General features: G+C 35.7%; 1 long non-coding RNA gene across 1 annotated transcript; it reads right to left on the bottom strand.

Moving 5' to 3' along the window:
* Positions 1-549: 549 nt before the first annotated feature.
* On the bottom strand, positions 550-1,182 carry LOC120164863. Its single transcript, XR_005519767.1, has 3 exons — positions 1,032-1,182; positions 756-809; positions 550-621 (listed from the first exon to the last, which is right to left on the bottom strand). It is a non-coding gene; the product is annotated as an uncharacterized LOC120164863 (long non-coding RNA).
* Between the last annotated feature and the right edge of the window lie 10,664 nt (positions 1,183-11,846).

Below are 11,846 nucleotides of genomic sequence, written 5' to 3'. Positions count from 1 at the left end.
ATATCATAAATATTTTCTCATGTCATCGGCATTATCTGGAAAAATAACTCTTTGATAGTATTGGACCTTCAAAAGAGTTCCCTTCAAATCTCCTATATAAACATTTGACAGACAAATCAAACTGATGAAAAATCTAGGCAAAGTTACCCTACTTGATGTTTGATTAGAACTTATATGAAGATATGTTTTGATGAATTACTTACAATGTAGTAAGCTTTGTAAGTTACCGAAAAATTATGGTATTTTGCTTGTTAATGCATTATCAAATATTAGATGCCCACCTAAAATTCAACAGAGCTTACCATTGTTATGGTAGGGCAATTTGCAGAACCAGAAGAGAGAAAAGGTAATAATCATAGAGAAGGGACTTCCATACACTGTTCGAAGTTCTTTAAGGTTAGCAAATGTTGAGGGAATCTCACCACTCAATCCACAATTGTTAATGTATCTGCCAAATTCATAAACCAAATGTTGTTTTAATTTCAAGGGTAACCTGTAAACACAATCATGAACTTCTCCTACAAAGAACTAAAGAAAGTTAGAACTTACAATTCTCCAAGTTCGACTAAATCACCAAGTTCCGGAGGCAGTGTTCGAAAGATATTATTATTGTCCAAAGACCTTCATGATTTTTGTGTTCAAGAAACATGAAACAAACCCAATTTTATGAGTAAACATTTGCTTAACAACAGAACTAATTTATACATTATAATGGTGACAAAAAAGAATTTATTGAAACTTTCTTCAATTCTTACAGAAGATATAGGTTCTTTGGAATGGGTCCAGTGATATTATTTTGTGCAATTGACCTATACAAAGTAAAATAAATACATGAATAATCCAAAGAAAAGTGTATTATTGAATATAAGAAAAAAACATCCTATACATTTTCTGCATTTCTATGATGCTGTTAATTCTTAGGTACATATATTTGGGAACGCTTTTAAGGCCTGAAAACCAGCAAAGACAAATAATGTATACAAAAAATGACACTAATCAAATTAATCAGACTGACTGTTCTTAATTCTTACTTGGAGCTGGCTGGAGCCTGAAGCGGTGGAGCCAAGGCCAACTGCCAAGCGACAAGCGTGACTGCGTGAGTAGAGGAAGCCATGAAGGAGCGGTGGAGCGTGCAGCGTGGTTGTGGAGGTCTGTGGTGTGTATCGTGCAACCTTTAGGGATTTCAATTTTCAACCGGGTGGGGTGGGACGGGTGTATTTTAATAATTAAATATATAAAAAAACTTAACCGGGTAATCAGGTAACCCGAAAAAATAAATTGTGACACGGGCCCAACCCGAAAGTGTCGGGTTGGATATTCGACCCGGGCCCAACCCAAAAAGTGTCGGGTTGGATACCCAACCCGATCAGGTAATTTTTTAGAAAATTACCTGATTTTTCATATCTGGGTCGATAAGTCGGGTTAACTGGGTCGGATATTTTGTACACCCCTAATACTTAGATATCTTAAGATTAGATTGACTGCCTCCATGTGTTCTTCTCTTGGATCATTCTTGTATTGACTAACAATGCTAACAGGAAAAGCAATGTCAGGTCTAATTAGAGATAGATAAATGAGTTTACCCACTAACCTCTGATAATGTTCCTTGTTTACCGGGTTTCCATCTTTACTCAAATTTAAGTTAACTTCCATAAGAGTTTCCGAGGGCTTATAATTAGACATTCAAGTTCCAGAAAGTAAGTCTAGAATATGTTTTCTTTGATTTATGATAATTTTTTCTCGTGATCTTGCTACCTCCATGCCTAGGAAATATCTTAGAGTTCCCAAGTCTTTGGTTTCAAACTCCTTTTCTAGTAAAGTCTTCAACTTTTCAATTTCTACTAAGTCATCACCACTGATGATGATATCATCAACGTAGACAATCAAGATAAACTTCTTATCTGGAGTAGTTTTTACAAACAAAGTGTGATCGTATTGCATTGTTTGTAGTTGTCTTATAATATTACCTTCGTGAATCTGTCAAACCAAGCTATAGGTGATTGTTTTAGACCATATGTAGACACCCGTTTTTATCTGGGTCTACAAAAATATTTTATTTTATTATTTATTATTATTATTATTATATTATTATTAATTAATTTTTTTTTTTTTCATGCACCCACCATTATCTCAACTACCCAACAACCACCACTATCTCCACCATTTACTACCCCACACATTAAGCTAATAAACTTGATTACACGAAGCACAAAGCCTTCCAAAATACTCCTATAAAAAAGGGAAACATTTTAGAGAAAAGGGGTTTTTTTGCACTCTCTCTGGACCTTAATTTTCGACTCTGCTTCAACCAATGACCCAATGCAAAGCTCTGGGGAAATGAAGTGGCGGTGGGGCCTGCACAAACGAAAATAAAAAGGGGGAAACAAAAGAGTTGCAGTATAGAGAGCATAAGCTGAAGCCCATGAAAGGGTAGTATCTGAGGCTAGGAAAGATCAGCTGCTTCTGCGAGGGCAAGCCAGCAAAAGAATGATGACGATCTCGAATCCTTTTTTATGGGTTCTCGACCCAGCAGTGCTCCAAGGCCAAGAACTAACAATTTGGATCCCATGTTTGATGGACAAAACAAGAGAGGACCTGAAGTAACATCTAGTGTGAAGAAAGCTTCCTCAACTGTAAACATTGTTGATGATATCAGTTCTATTTTTGGAGCTGATGCATCTTCGTCTGGAGAATTCGATAAGGAAGTTAAGGAAACAGAGAGTAGAAATGATGGAATCACCTCAAGTATATTTTCATCCAAGTGGGCCACAGTATGGGCAGCATATGCTTCTTGGGCAACGACCTGTGATGTACTACCAACCGGAAATACAATACAAAGGAAGGGAATATAAACCAGTTGCGATCTTTACCAGAGGTTACTACTTCATTTGATCTTACGGTTGCAACAGGCGCATACATGTACACTTTAATTTTTTTACTGTCCCATCAATGACATATATCTTTAATGAATATGCTTTAATGAGCCAGTTTGAGGCGAGCATTTACCATCAGAACTTGTGTTCTTTATGGATATGGTGCAATTTTCAATTTCCTGGCCATCTTGGAACTGCATTTTTTAAAGGTTTGTCTTTTTCATGTTTTTAAATTTTAAATTTTTATTTTTTTATTGTTTTATTTTTCCCTTTGATTTTTTAATATTCATTTATTATTTATTATCTAACATATTTTTAACTTTTTCAGTAGTAATTTCAATCGATCAAAGGTAATTAATTCAAATTGAATTTTAAGTTTTAATTTAAATTTAAATTTTTGTAATTAAAGGCAACCGATAAATTAATTGGTACTGAAATGGTGGTTCAAGGGTATTAATCCTTCATTGACCGTAATTGACTCCCGAACCTGACATATTTATGGTAAAACGCAGATCAGGTAAAAAATCGAGGTATCCGATCAACCCTTTTTATTCTTAAAATAAATGATCGGTGGCGACTCCCAATTCGTTTAATCCAAGTCGAAGCCCAATTCCGGGTCCAGTTTGGCGACTCCACTGGGGACAGGTAAGTAAGTCAGGCCAGAATTAATTTTCGGTTGTCTTTTTAGGCTAAAATAGTAAATTTTAATTTTAATTTATTTATTTGATTCCAATTATTTACCTTTGATTATTTTTCCAGTAAATATTTGTTCTGACATTTTTTTTCAACGATTTCAGATTTTTGAAAAGTTTTTATCTCTAGCTCTATACCCGAACTCCAAACTCGTCTTAAGTGGGGGTGAAAGCGATGCTTTCGTGAGAATTTATTCTCCGTATGAGCCTAGCAAGTAACCTTCGGGATTCATATACCTTATGTTTTCGTGTGAATTTATTCTCCATATGGGCATAAGAGAATGTATCATCTCGAGTTTAACTTAGTCTATACAAGCTTGTAATGGGCTTAGGACAAAGGGTCTGGCAGGCCCAAGGGTGCACCAGCAAGGAGAACTCGAGTACCTTTTTTAGAACCTAAACCGGGAGAGTACAAGGAATTAGAGCCCACCCCAAAACCTCATCCAAACCTTAGACTGCTTTGTTTCCTGCTTTACTTTTTGTTCAAAGCATGTGAACTAGACAAATATACGGTTAGTATTTGTTTGAAATTAGCATGCGGGATAGAGATCATGTCCGGATAGGAATAGTAAGCATGTGGAGTAGATATCATGTGGGGTAGGACTTTTATTTTCATGATCGTTTTTTATCTTTACCTCACTAACTCTTTTCATTTTTATTCTCTTTTATTTTTTTCATCTTTTGCATCATCATTCAAAAGAGATGTTGATCCACCTGAAACGTGTTCATTAAACCTAAATAATTTGCATTAATGAACAAAAGGGTTTTAATACAAGAGGTGAAAAACGCAGAGGTACGGCTATGGTCAGGGAGACAATTTGCAAGACAATTCAACCAAAAAGGCGTGGTACCAGCAATAAAAAATATGCGACTATGTTGCATTGCAAAGGACTCAAAACACACCAGGAATTACACCGAGCACATCAAAAGTTGACCTTTTGAGTTGGCAAAATTTGCAGGGGCAAGACGCGAAAAAAGGCTATTAACTTGGAGAGTCCCTTTAAAGACAACAAGAGCAGGGTGACAAAACGACAGCTGAAATTATAGGTAATTGTTGAGGAATTCAAGAAGCAAGCAAGTAAACTTCAAATATTTTCTTTCGATGGAGGGCTCCAATGACGTACTCGTCGAGAACCGGTTCAACAAGAGATGAAAGCCAGATATGCAGTCATTTGAGACTCCTTGAAACAAGTACAAAAGGCAACTCAACACTTGCACGGTTCAGCCAGAGAAGCCAGAGCGGTTCGACAGGGTATTCAACCGATAACAGACAAAGACAAAGGACTAGTCAATCTGTTAGAAACCGTTCAGGGTCTAGAAGATTTAATCAGAATATACCTTTGATATTTTTGTCTCTTAAAAGATAAAACACTTTTGTCCCAATAAAGATTATTTATAATAACATACATGTTTTCGGATCAATGCCTCGAACATTTCATGCATTTTTGCATTTTGCATCTATTTCATTTTTAAGCATTTTCATAAACATGAAATTTCTTCATGGAGGATTTGATGAAGTGTTCTTAACCATATGACACCACATAAAAGCAAGATTTTAACAATTAAAGAAAAAAATTGAAATCAGTACAGTAGGAGCATGATCAACTGATTGTAGGACAGCCTGCCAGGATGATATGAGAAAAGAGTCCCCATATCCTAAGGGCTACGATGTTGAATCTTTGTGGGAAACTCTAGACATTCCTCTGATAACTGTAAGATACTGAAGCACAAGATTCAAAACCTGATGGATTCAGGGGCATGGACAATCAAAGAAGGGGGCATTGCATCTACCATTTACATTGGGGAGCATTGTCTTGTTTGAACACGTTTTTGATCTTTCATATTTTCTTAATCTTTTAAATGATTGAAGTTATGCTACCTTTTAAGGTGGAATAATTGAACGAGTTTTAATCTTTAGTTCTTTGAATATTAAATGAATTGAGGATTCTTTTAATTCTTCAATAATTATAGATTTTTGACATATGACAAGAGTATACCTATCTTATCCTGCCTAAAAACCCCAAAATAAAGTATCTTGATTCTTTACCCAATATAACTCATGGTCATTACCAAAAGACCAGATTTTGATATTATAACCCTTTGAAACTTTTGAACATTGCCTTTATCTTTTCGATGCACAAAGAGTCATACCCATACAATTTCTTTGAGTCAATAAAATAACACCATTGTCTTTTTAGACTCAAAATTGACATTTTTATATCATTAAAACCTAAGGCATTGAGTTGTTCATTTGAACATGAGCATTCTTCTAAGACACAACTTGGGGCATCTCGCAGGGAGCCTGAACATTGAGACATGTTGAGAGCAAGAAGAAAAAAGAAGAATTCGTTCTAAATAATTCTATCATGCATTAATTACATTGTTTTCATGTGAATAAAATTAATCCTGAAAATCTATCCCCCTGGGGATACCTATTCTGTGAAGACTTCCATGTATGAAATGATGAACGTCTTTATTTCTTTATCGCTTCACAACAAGAGAAAATATATATCCCTTGTGTCCCCTTTTGAGCCTATAGTATTTTTCTCTGATTCAACCCTAACCAAGGATCACCCTCCACACTCGGGGGCAAGGTGGAAGAAATCTGCTCACATGAGTGAAGACATCAATCTAAGGAGATGCCAAAAGGTGAACCAAGTGCCAAGTGCGGAGATCAAATCAAGAACAAAAAGAGAAGAAGAAAAAAGAGAAAAACAAAGAAAAAAATAAAAAATAAAATAATAAAAAAACAAAAAAAAGGAAAAATAAAGAAAAAAGAAAACAATACACATATGCAAAGATTCTCTCGATTCAAATGACGCATCGAGATTCAAATTATGAGATTGATCAAGCACAATCATTCCAGAATCACTTCACTCGAAGTTCATGTAGCATCCAGAGAAAATCAAGAGAAACACATATGAGCAGATTCAAATTGAGCAAGACAGGATTGAAGACATCAAAATGAATTGATCATTGGTTCAATACCCTGGAACACTTGTTTGGGCCTATTTATCCTTTTCTTTCATAACCATGAACCATGGCCTATGTTACGTGCCTTAAAAGTCTCTTCTAATCATACATGGACTTCTGAACAGAAGAGATTATCTTCAGATTTCATCACACCCATCAGGATTAATCTTTATTTGCAAAAAGTTTTCTAAAATCTTTAATGCATGATAGAGGAAAAAAATAAAGGGGGTTCAAGACGTGGATTCTAATTACGCCTTGAAACCAAAGGAGAATTCGAGTTGAAAACCTAAAAAGGTAGCTCGAATATACAAATTCCTTGATAAAGCATCGCACAATCTGAGTGTGACCATGAAAGCTGGGAGTTAGAGAACACTTCCAATAAAGGAGCATGCGAGCTACCCCATGAAACCATTGAGAATCAAATAAAAAAATACCAAATCATTGACCAAACACAATAACCTGAGACTTTTTTCCCTTGTTTAACCATTTCCCAAAGATAGCTTTGATCTTAGCACTTGTCAAACAACTATAATTTATTGAAGGATTAACAATGTAATTAATTCTTTGATATCCAATGAACTCTAGTTTTATGATTCGTCTCAATTGTAAAATCGTGAAAGGGACAATATTTTCAAAACTTTTGATTAAACATTTTTTGAAACTCTTTTAATTGACATTTTTAGAACTTTGAAAATAAAAGAGAAAGAAAAAAAAGTAAACAAGACAATCTTTATAGAGTGGATCTTGGTAAATATCATGTGGCTCTTAGACACAAAACTCATGCTTAGAATCAATGTTGAAGCAAGAAATGAGGAACAATGAGGGCATCTTTGAAGATTCAATATCGAATATTAGGGCATCTTTGAGGATTCAACATCCTGATGCGAATTATCAGATCTTCTGAATGCCTTTCCTCCACATGCAGGAACAAGAAGACAAAGAATGAGGCTCCATCCAGGAGATAAAAAGAATTAATTCATGTTGCATGCATCTTAGACATCACACTTATCATTTTTATCATACATAATTTTTTGCAGCTTTTTGAGTCAAGTATCAACTTCAAGAGGAAAGATACTCGATTCAAAAGCACATTCAAAAGTTGAGGGTGGTTGCTCAACCTCACAGCGAAGGGGCGACTGTCTGACGACAAAACAACTTTTCGAGTCTCTCTCAGAGTCAATTTTAACTTCACAGTGAAGGATGTTGGACTCAAAGTGACACAATTTGCTCGAGATTGGATTTCAACTTCACAACGAAGGATATCCAACTCCAAACAACATTCAATACTTGGATTTCAACTTCACGACAAAGGATATTCAAGTCAAGGCTCAACTTCATAACGAACGGGCCATCCACGATTTCAACTTCACAACGAAAGATATCATTCCAACTCTAGATTGGATTTCAATTTCACGACGAAGGATATCCAATTCAAATCTCAACTTCACGGAGAAGGGGCTTCCCAGTTTTATTCAGAGCCAATTTCAACTTCACGGCGAAGAATATTGGACTCGAAATAGTACAAGCTTGGATTTCAACTTCACGACGAAGGATATTCAAGTTAAGGATCAACTTCACGACGAAGGGGTTATCCATGGTTTTAACTTCATGACAAAGGATATCCAATTCAAGGCTCAACTTCACAATGAATGGGCCACCACAGTTTCAACGCCACGATGAAGGGAATCGTACCCACCAGCAACATTCATCTTCAGGAACAAGTAGATTATCGATCGCCTTTGAGATTGTTTCTCTTGAAACAAGGGGTCGTCTCGCTTGAGACTAATTTACTCAAAACAAAGTTTTGTCTCTCTTGAGACAATTTCTCTTGAAACAAATTTTATTTGTCTAGAGACAGTTTCCCTTGAAACAATTTTTCTCTCTCTCGAGACAGTTTCCTTTGAAACAAAATCTTTGAATATGTTTTACATTAAACAAATTTCGTCTCCACTGAGATAGTTTCTCTTGAAACAAATTTTGTCTCTCTTGAGACAGTTTCCCTTGAAACAAATTTTGTCTCTCTTGAGACAGTTTCCCTTGAAACAAAATCTTTGAATATGTTTTTCTTGAAACAAATTTCGTCTCCCTTGAGACAGTTTCTTTCGGAACTAAGTTTTGTCTCTCTTGAGATAGTTTCTCTTGAAACAAATTTTGTCTCTCTTGAGACAGTTTCCCTTGAAACAAAGTTTTGTCTCTCTTGAGACAGTTTCTCTTGAAACACCAATCTTTGAATATGTTTCTCTTGAAACAAAATTTTGCCTCCCTTGAGACAGTTTCTCTTGAAACACAAAAAAAAACCTTTGAAAATGTTTCTCTTGAAACACCAAACCTTCGATTTCGAATACGCTCAACTCCAAGGCACATCATTTGCAGCATAGCTTAAGTCGAGAAGGGCTATATGCCAACCAAAGACTTGACGTGTTCGATTTCATTCAGCTCGATGACAGCGATGAACTACTTTCTGGAAGAAATTTTCAAGCTGGAATCTTTAAACCGAGAATAAGACAAAGGCCCAATTCCAGGAAGCCCAATCACATTTAAGAACACCAGACAAAAACTGATTGTTTTTTTTCGTCTTTACCCTATTCTTGTTAACGCAAAAATATGCAAAGAGGGCAGTTGTAGACACCCGTTTTTATCTGGGTCTACAAAAATATTTTATTATATTATATTATTTATTTATTATTATTTATTTTTATTTTTATTATTATTATTATTATTATTTTTTGCAGGCACCCACTATTATCTCAACTACCCAACAACTCCCATTATCTCCACCATTTCACTACCCCACACACTAAGCTAATAAACTTGATTACACGAAGCATAAAGCCTTCCAAAATACTCCTATAAAAAAGGGAAACATTTTAGAGAAAATGGGGCTTTTCGCACTCTCTCTGGACCTTACTTTTCAACTCTGCTTCAACCAACGACCCAATGCAAAGCTCTGGGGCAATGAAGTGGCGGTGGGGCATGTAAAAACGAAAATAAAAAGGGGGAAACAAAAGAGCTGCAATGCAGAAAGCATAAGCTAAAGCCCGTGAAAGGGCAGTATTTGAGGCTAGGGAAATATCAGCTGCTTCTGCGAGGGTAAGCCAACAAAAGAATGATGACGATCTCGAATCCTTTTTTGTGGGTTCTCGACCCAGCAGTTCTCCAAGCCCAAGAGATAAAAATTTGGATCTCATGTTTGATGGACAAAACAAGAGAGGACCTGAAGTAGCATCTAGCGTGAAGAAAGCTTCCTCAACTGTAAACATTGTTGATGATATCAGTTTTATTTTTGGAGCTGCTGCATCTTCGTCTGGAGAATTCGATAAGGAAGTTAAGGAAACAGAGAGTAGAAATGATGCAATCACCTTAAGTATATTTTCATCCAAGTGGGCCATAGTATGGGCAGCATATGCTTCTTGGGCAACGACCTGTGATGTACTACCAACCGGAAATGTAATACAAAGGAAGGGAATATAAACCAGTTGTGCTCTTTACCAGAGGTTACTACTTTATTTGATCTTCCAGTTGCAACAGGTGCATACATGTACACTCTAATTTTTTTATTGTCCCATCAATGACATCTATCTTTAATGAATATGCTTTAAAGAGCCAGTTTGATACGAGCATTTACCACCAGAACTTGTTTATTTATAGATATGGTACAATTTTCAATTTCCTGGCCATCTTGGAACTGCACTTTTTAAAGGTTTTTTGTCTTTTCGTGTTTTTAAATTTTAATTTTTTTTATAGTTTTATTTTTCCCTTTGATTTTTTAATATTCATTTATTATTTATTATCTAACATATTTTTAACTTTTTTCAGTAGTAATTTAAATCGATCAAAGCTAATTAATTCGAATTGAATTTTAAGTTTTAATTTAAATTTTAATTTTCGTAATTAAAGGCAACCGATAAATTAATTAGTACCGAAAGGGTTGTTCAATAGTGCTAATCCTTCCTTGACCGTAACCAACTCCCGAACCCGACACATTTATGGTAAAATACAGATCAGGTAAAAATTGAGGTATCCGATCAACCTGTTTTATTCTTAAAATAAATGATCGGTGGTGACTCCTAATTCGTTTAATCCAAGTCGAATCCCAATTCCGGGTCCAACCGAAAGACGACTGCGACACCATATAATGATTTTAGTAGTTTACATATCCGGTTATTCCCAGAATGAATTCCTGGTGGAACTTGCATATAGACTTCTTCTTCAAGATTGCCATTGAGAAATGCATTTTTCACATCTAGTTGGTGAAGTATCCAATCCTTGTTTACTGCCAAGGATAATAGAACTCGAACAGTGTTGAGTTTTGCAATTGGAGCAAAGGTCCTCCTGATAGTCAACTCCATAAGTCCGAGTGATGACCCATTTGTAGCCGACAGGTTTCTTGTCCTTAGGTAGATCAATGATGACCCAGGTTTTTGTTATTTTCTAGAGCTGAAATTTCTTTTTCAACTTCCTTATTCCACTCTGGGCTTTTTAATGTCTCCTCTATGGTTTCTGGAATGTGAATATGATCAACCTGAGCTGTGAAAGTCTTAAAACCAAACATTAGTTTCCCATATCAATAAATTTACCAATCGAATGAGTTGTACATCATCTAACTCCCTTTCTTTGAGCAATTGGTAACTCACTAGTATCAATTACCACATCCAACTTACTTTGGTCATCATCTCCTTTGTCTGTCGATGGATTTAAACTTAGTTCAGGCTATTGACAATGCATTGGCTACAGTGTAGAAGGTAGGTCTTGTTTGGGTCGTCTTGTATAGGTGAGAATATCGGTAGATGGCCTGGGTGTTTTATGAGAGTCGATGGGATTAATGGATTGGTTTTTATTATCAGATGTGGTGGTGTTAAGAGGTTGTGGAGTGGTAGTTTTTCCATTAGAAGATGGGTAACTCAGTAATAATCGGTAAAAATTAAAATTCAGATTCACTCTCCCCCTGGATTTCGATTTTTGAGAAGAATGGTTTATGCTCATGAAAAGTGACATCCATAGATGTGAAGAACCATTTGTAGAAAGAGAGTGATCGCTTGTGAATGTATATGCTAAGGCAAGCTAATTTGTGCAAGTATACACAATCGATGCAAGTAATATAGCAATGAGTGAGTATCGTCTCCACAGGGATTAGATTAGAAATATCTTTTCACCACAACTAGAATTAATGCCACAAAATAATCCTACTAAGTGTTAAAGCTAAGAACTAATATTAAGAAGCTAAGAATAATGATTCAATGATTTCAGACAAGTGTGGTCGAGACAAAGAAAATATGCAGACATATAAAACAAAACAAAACAAGTATTG

The sequence above is a fragment of the Hibiscus syriacus genome, unplaced genomic scaffold (genome assembly GCF_006381635.1).
Source record: "Hibiscus syriacus cultivar Baekdansim isolate YM2019G1 unplaced genomic scaffold, ASM638163v2 tig00111549_pilon, whole genome shotgun sequence".
NCBI classification, from domain to species: domain Eukaryota; kingdom Viridiplantae; phylum Streptophyta; class Magnoliopsida; order Malvales; family Malvaceae; genus Hibiscus; species Hibiscus syriacus.
The sequence above is the reverse complement of the archived record's forward strand: the minus strand, read 5'-3'. Positions and strand labels throughout refer to the sequence as shown.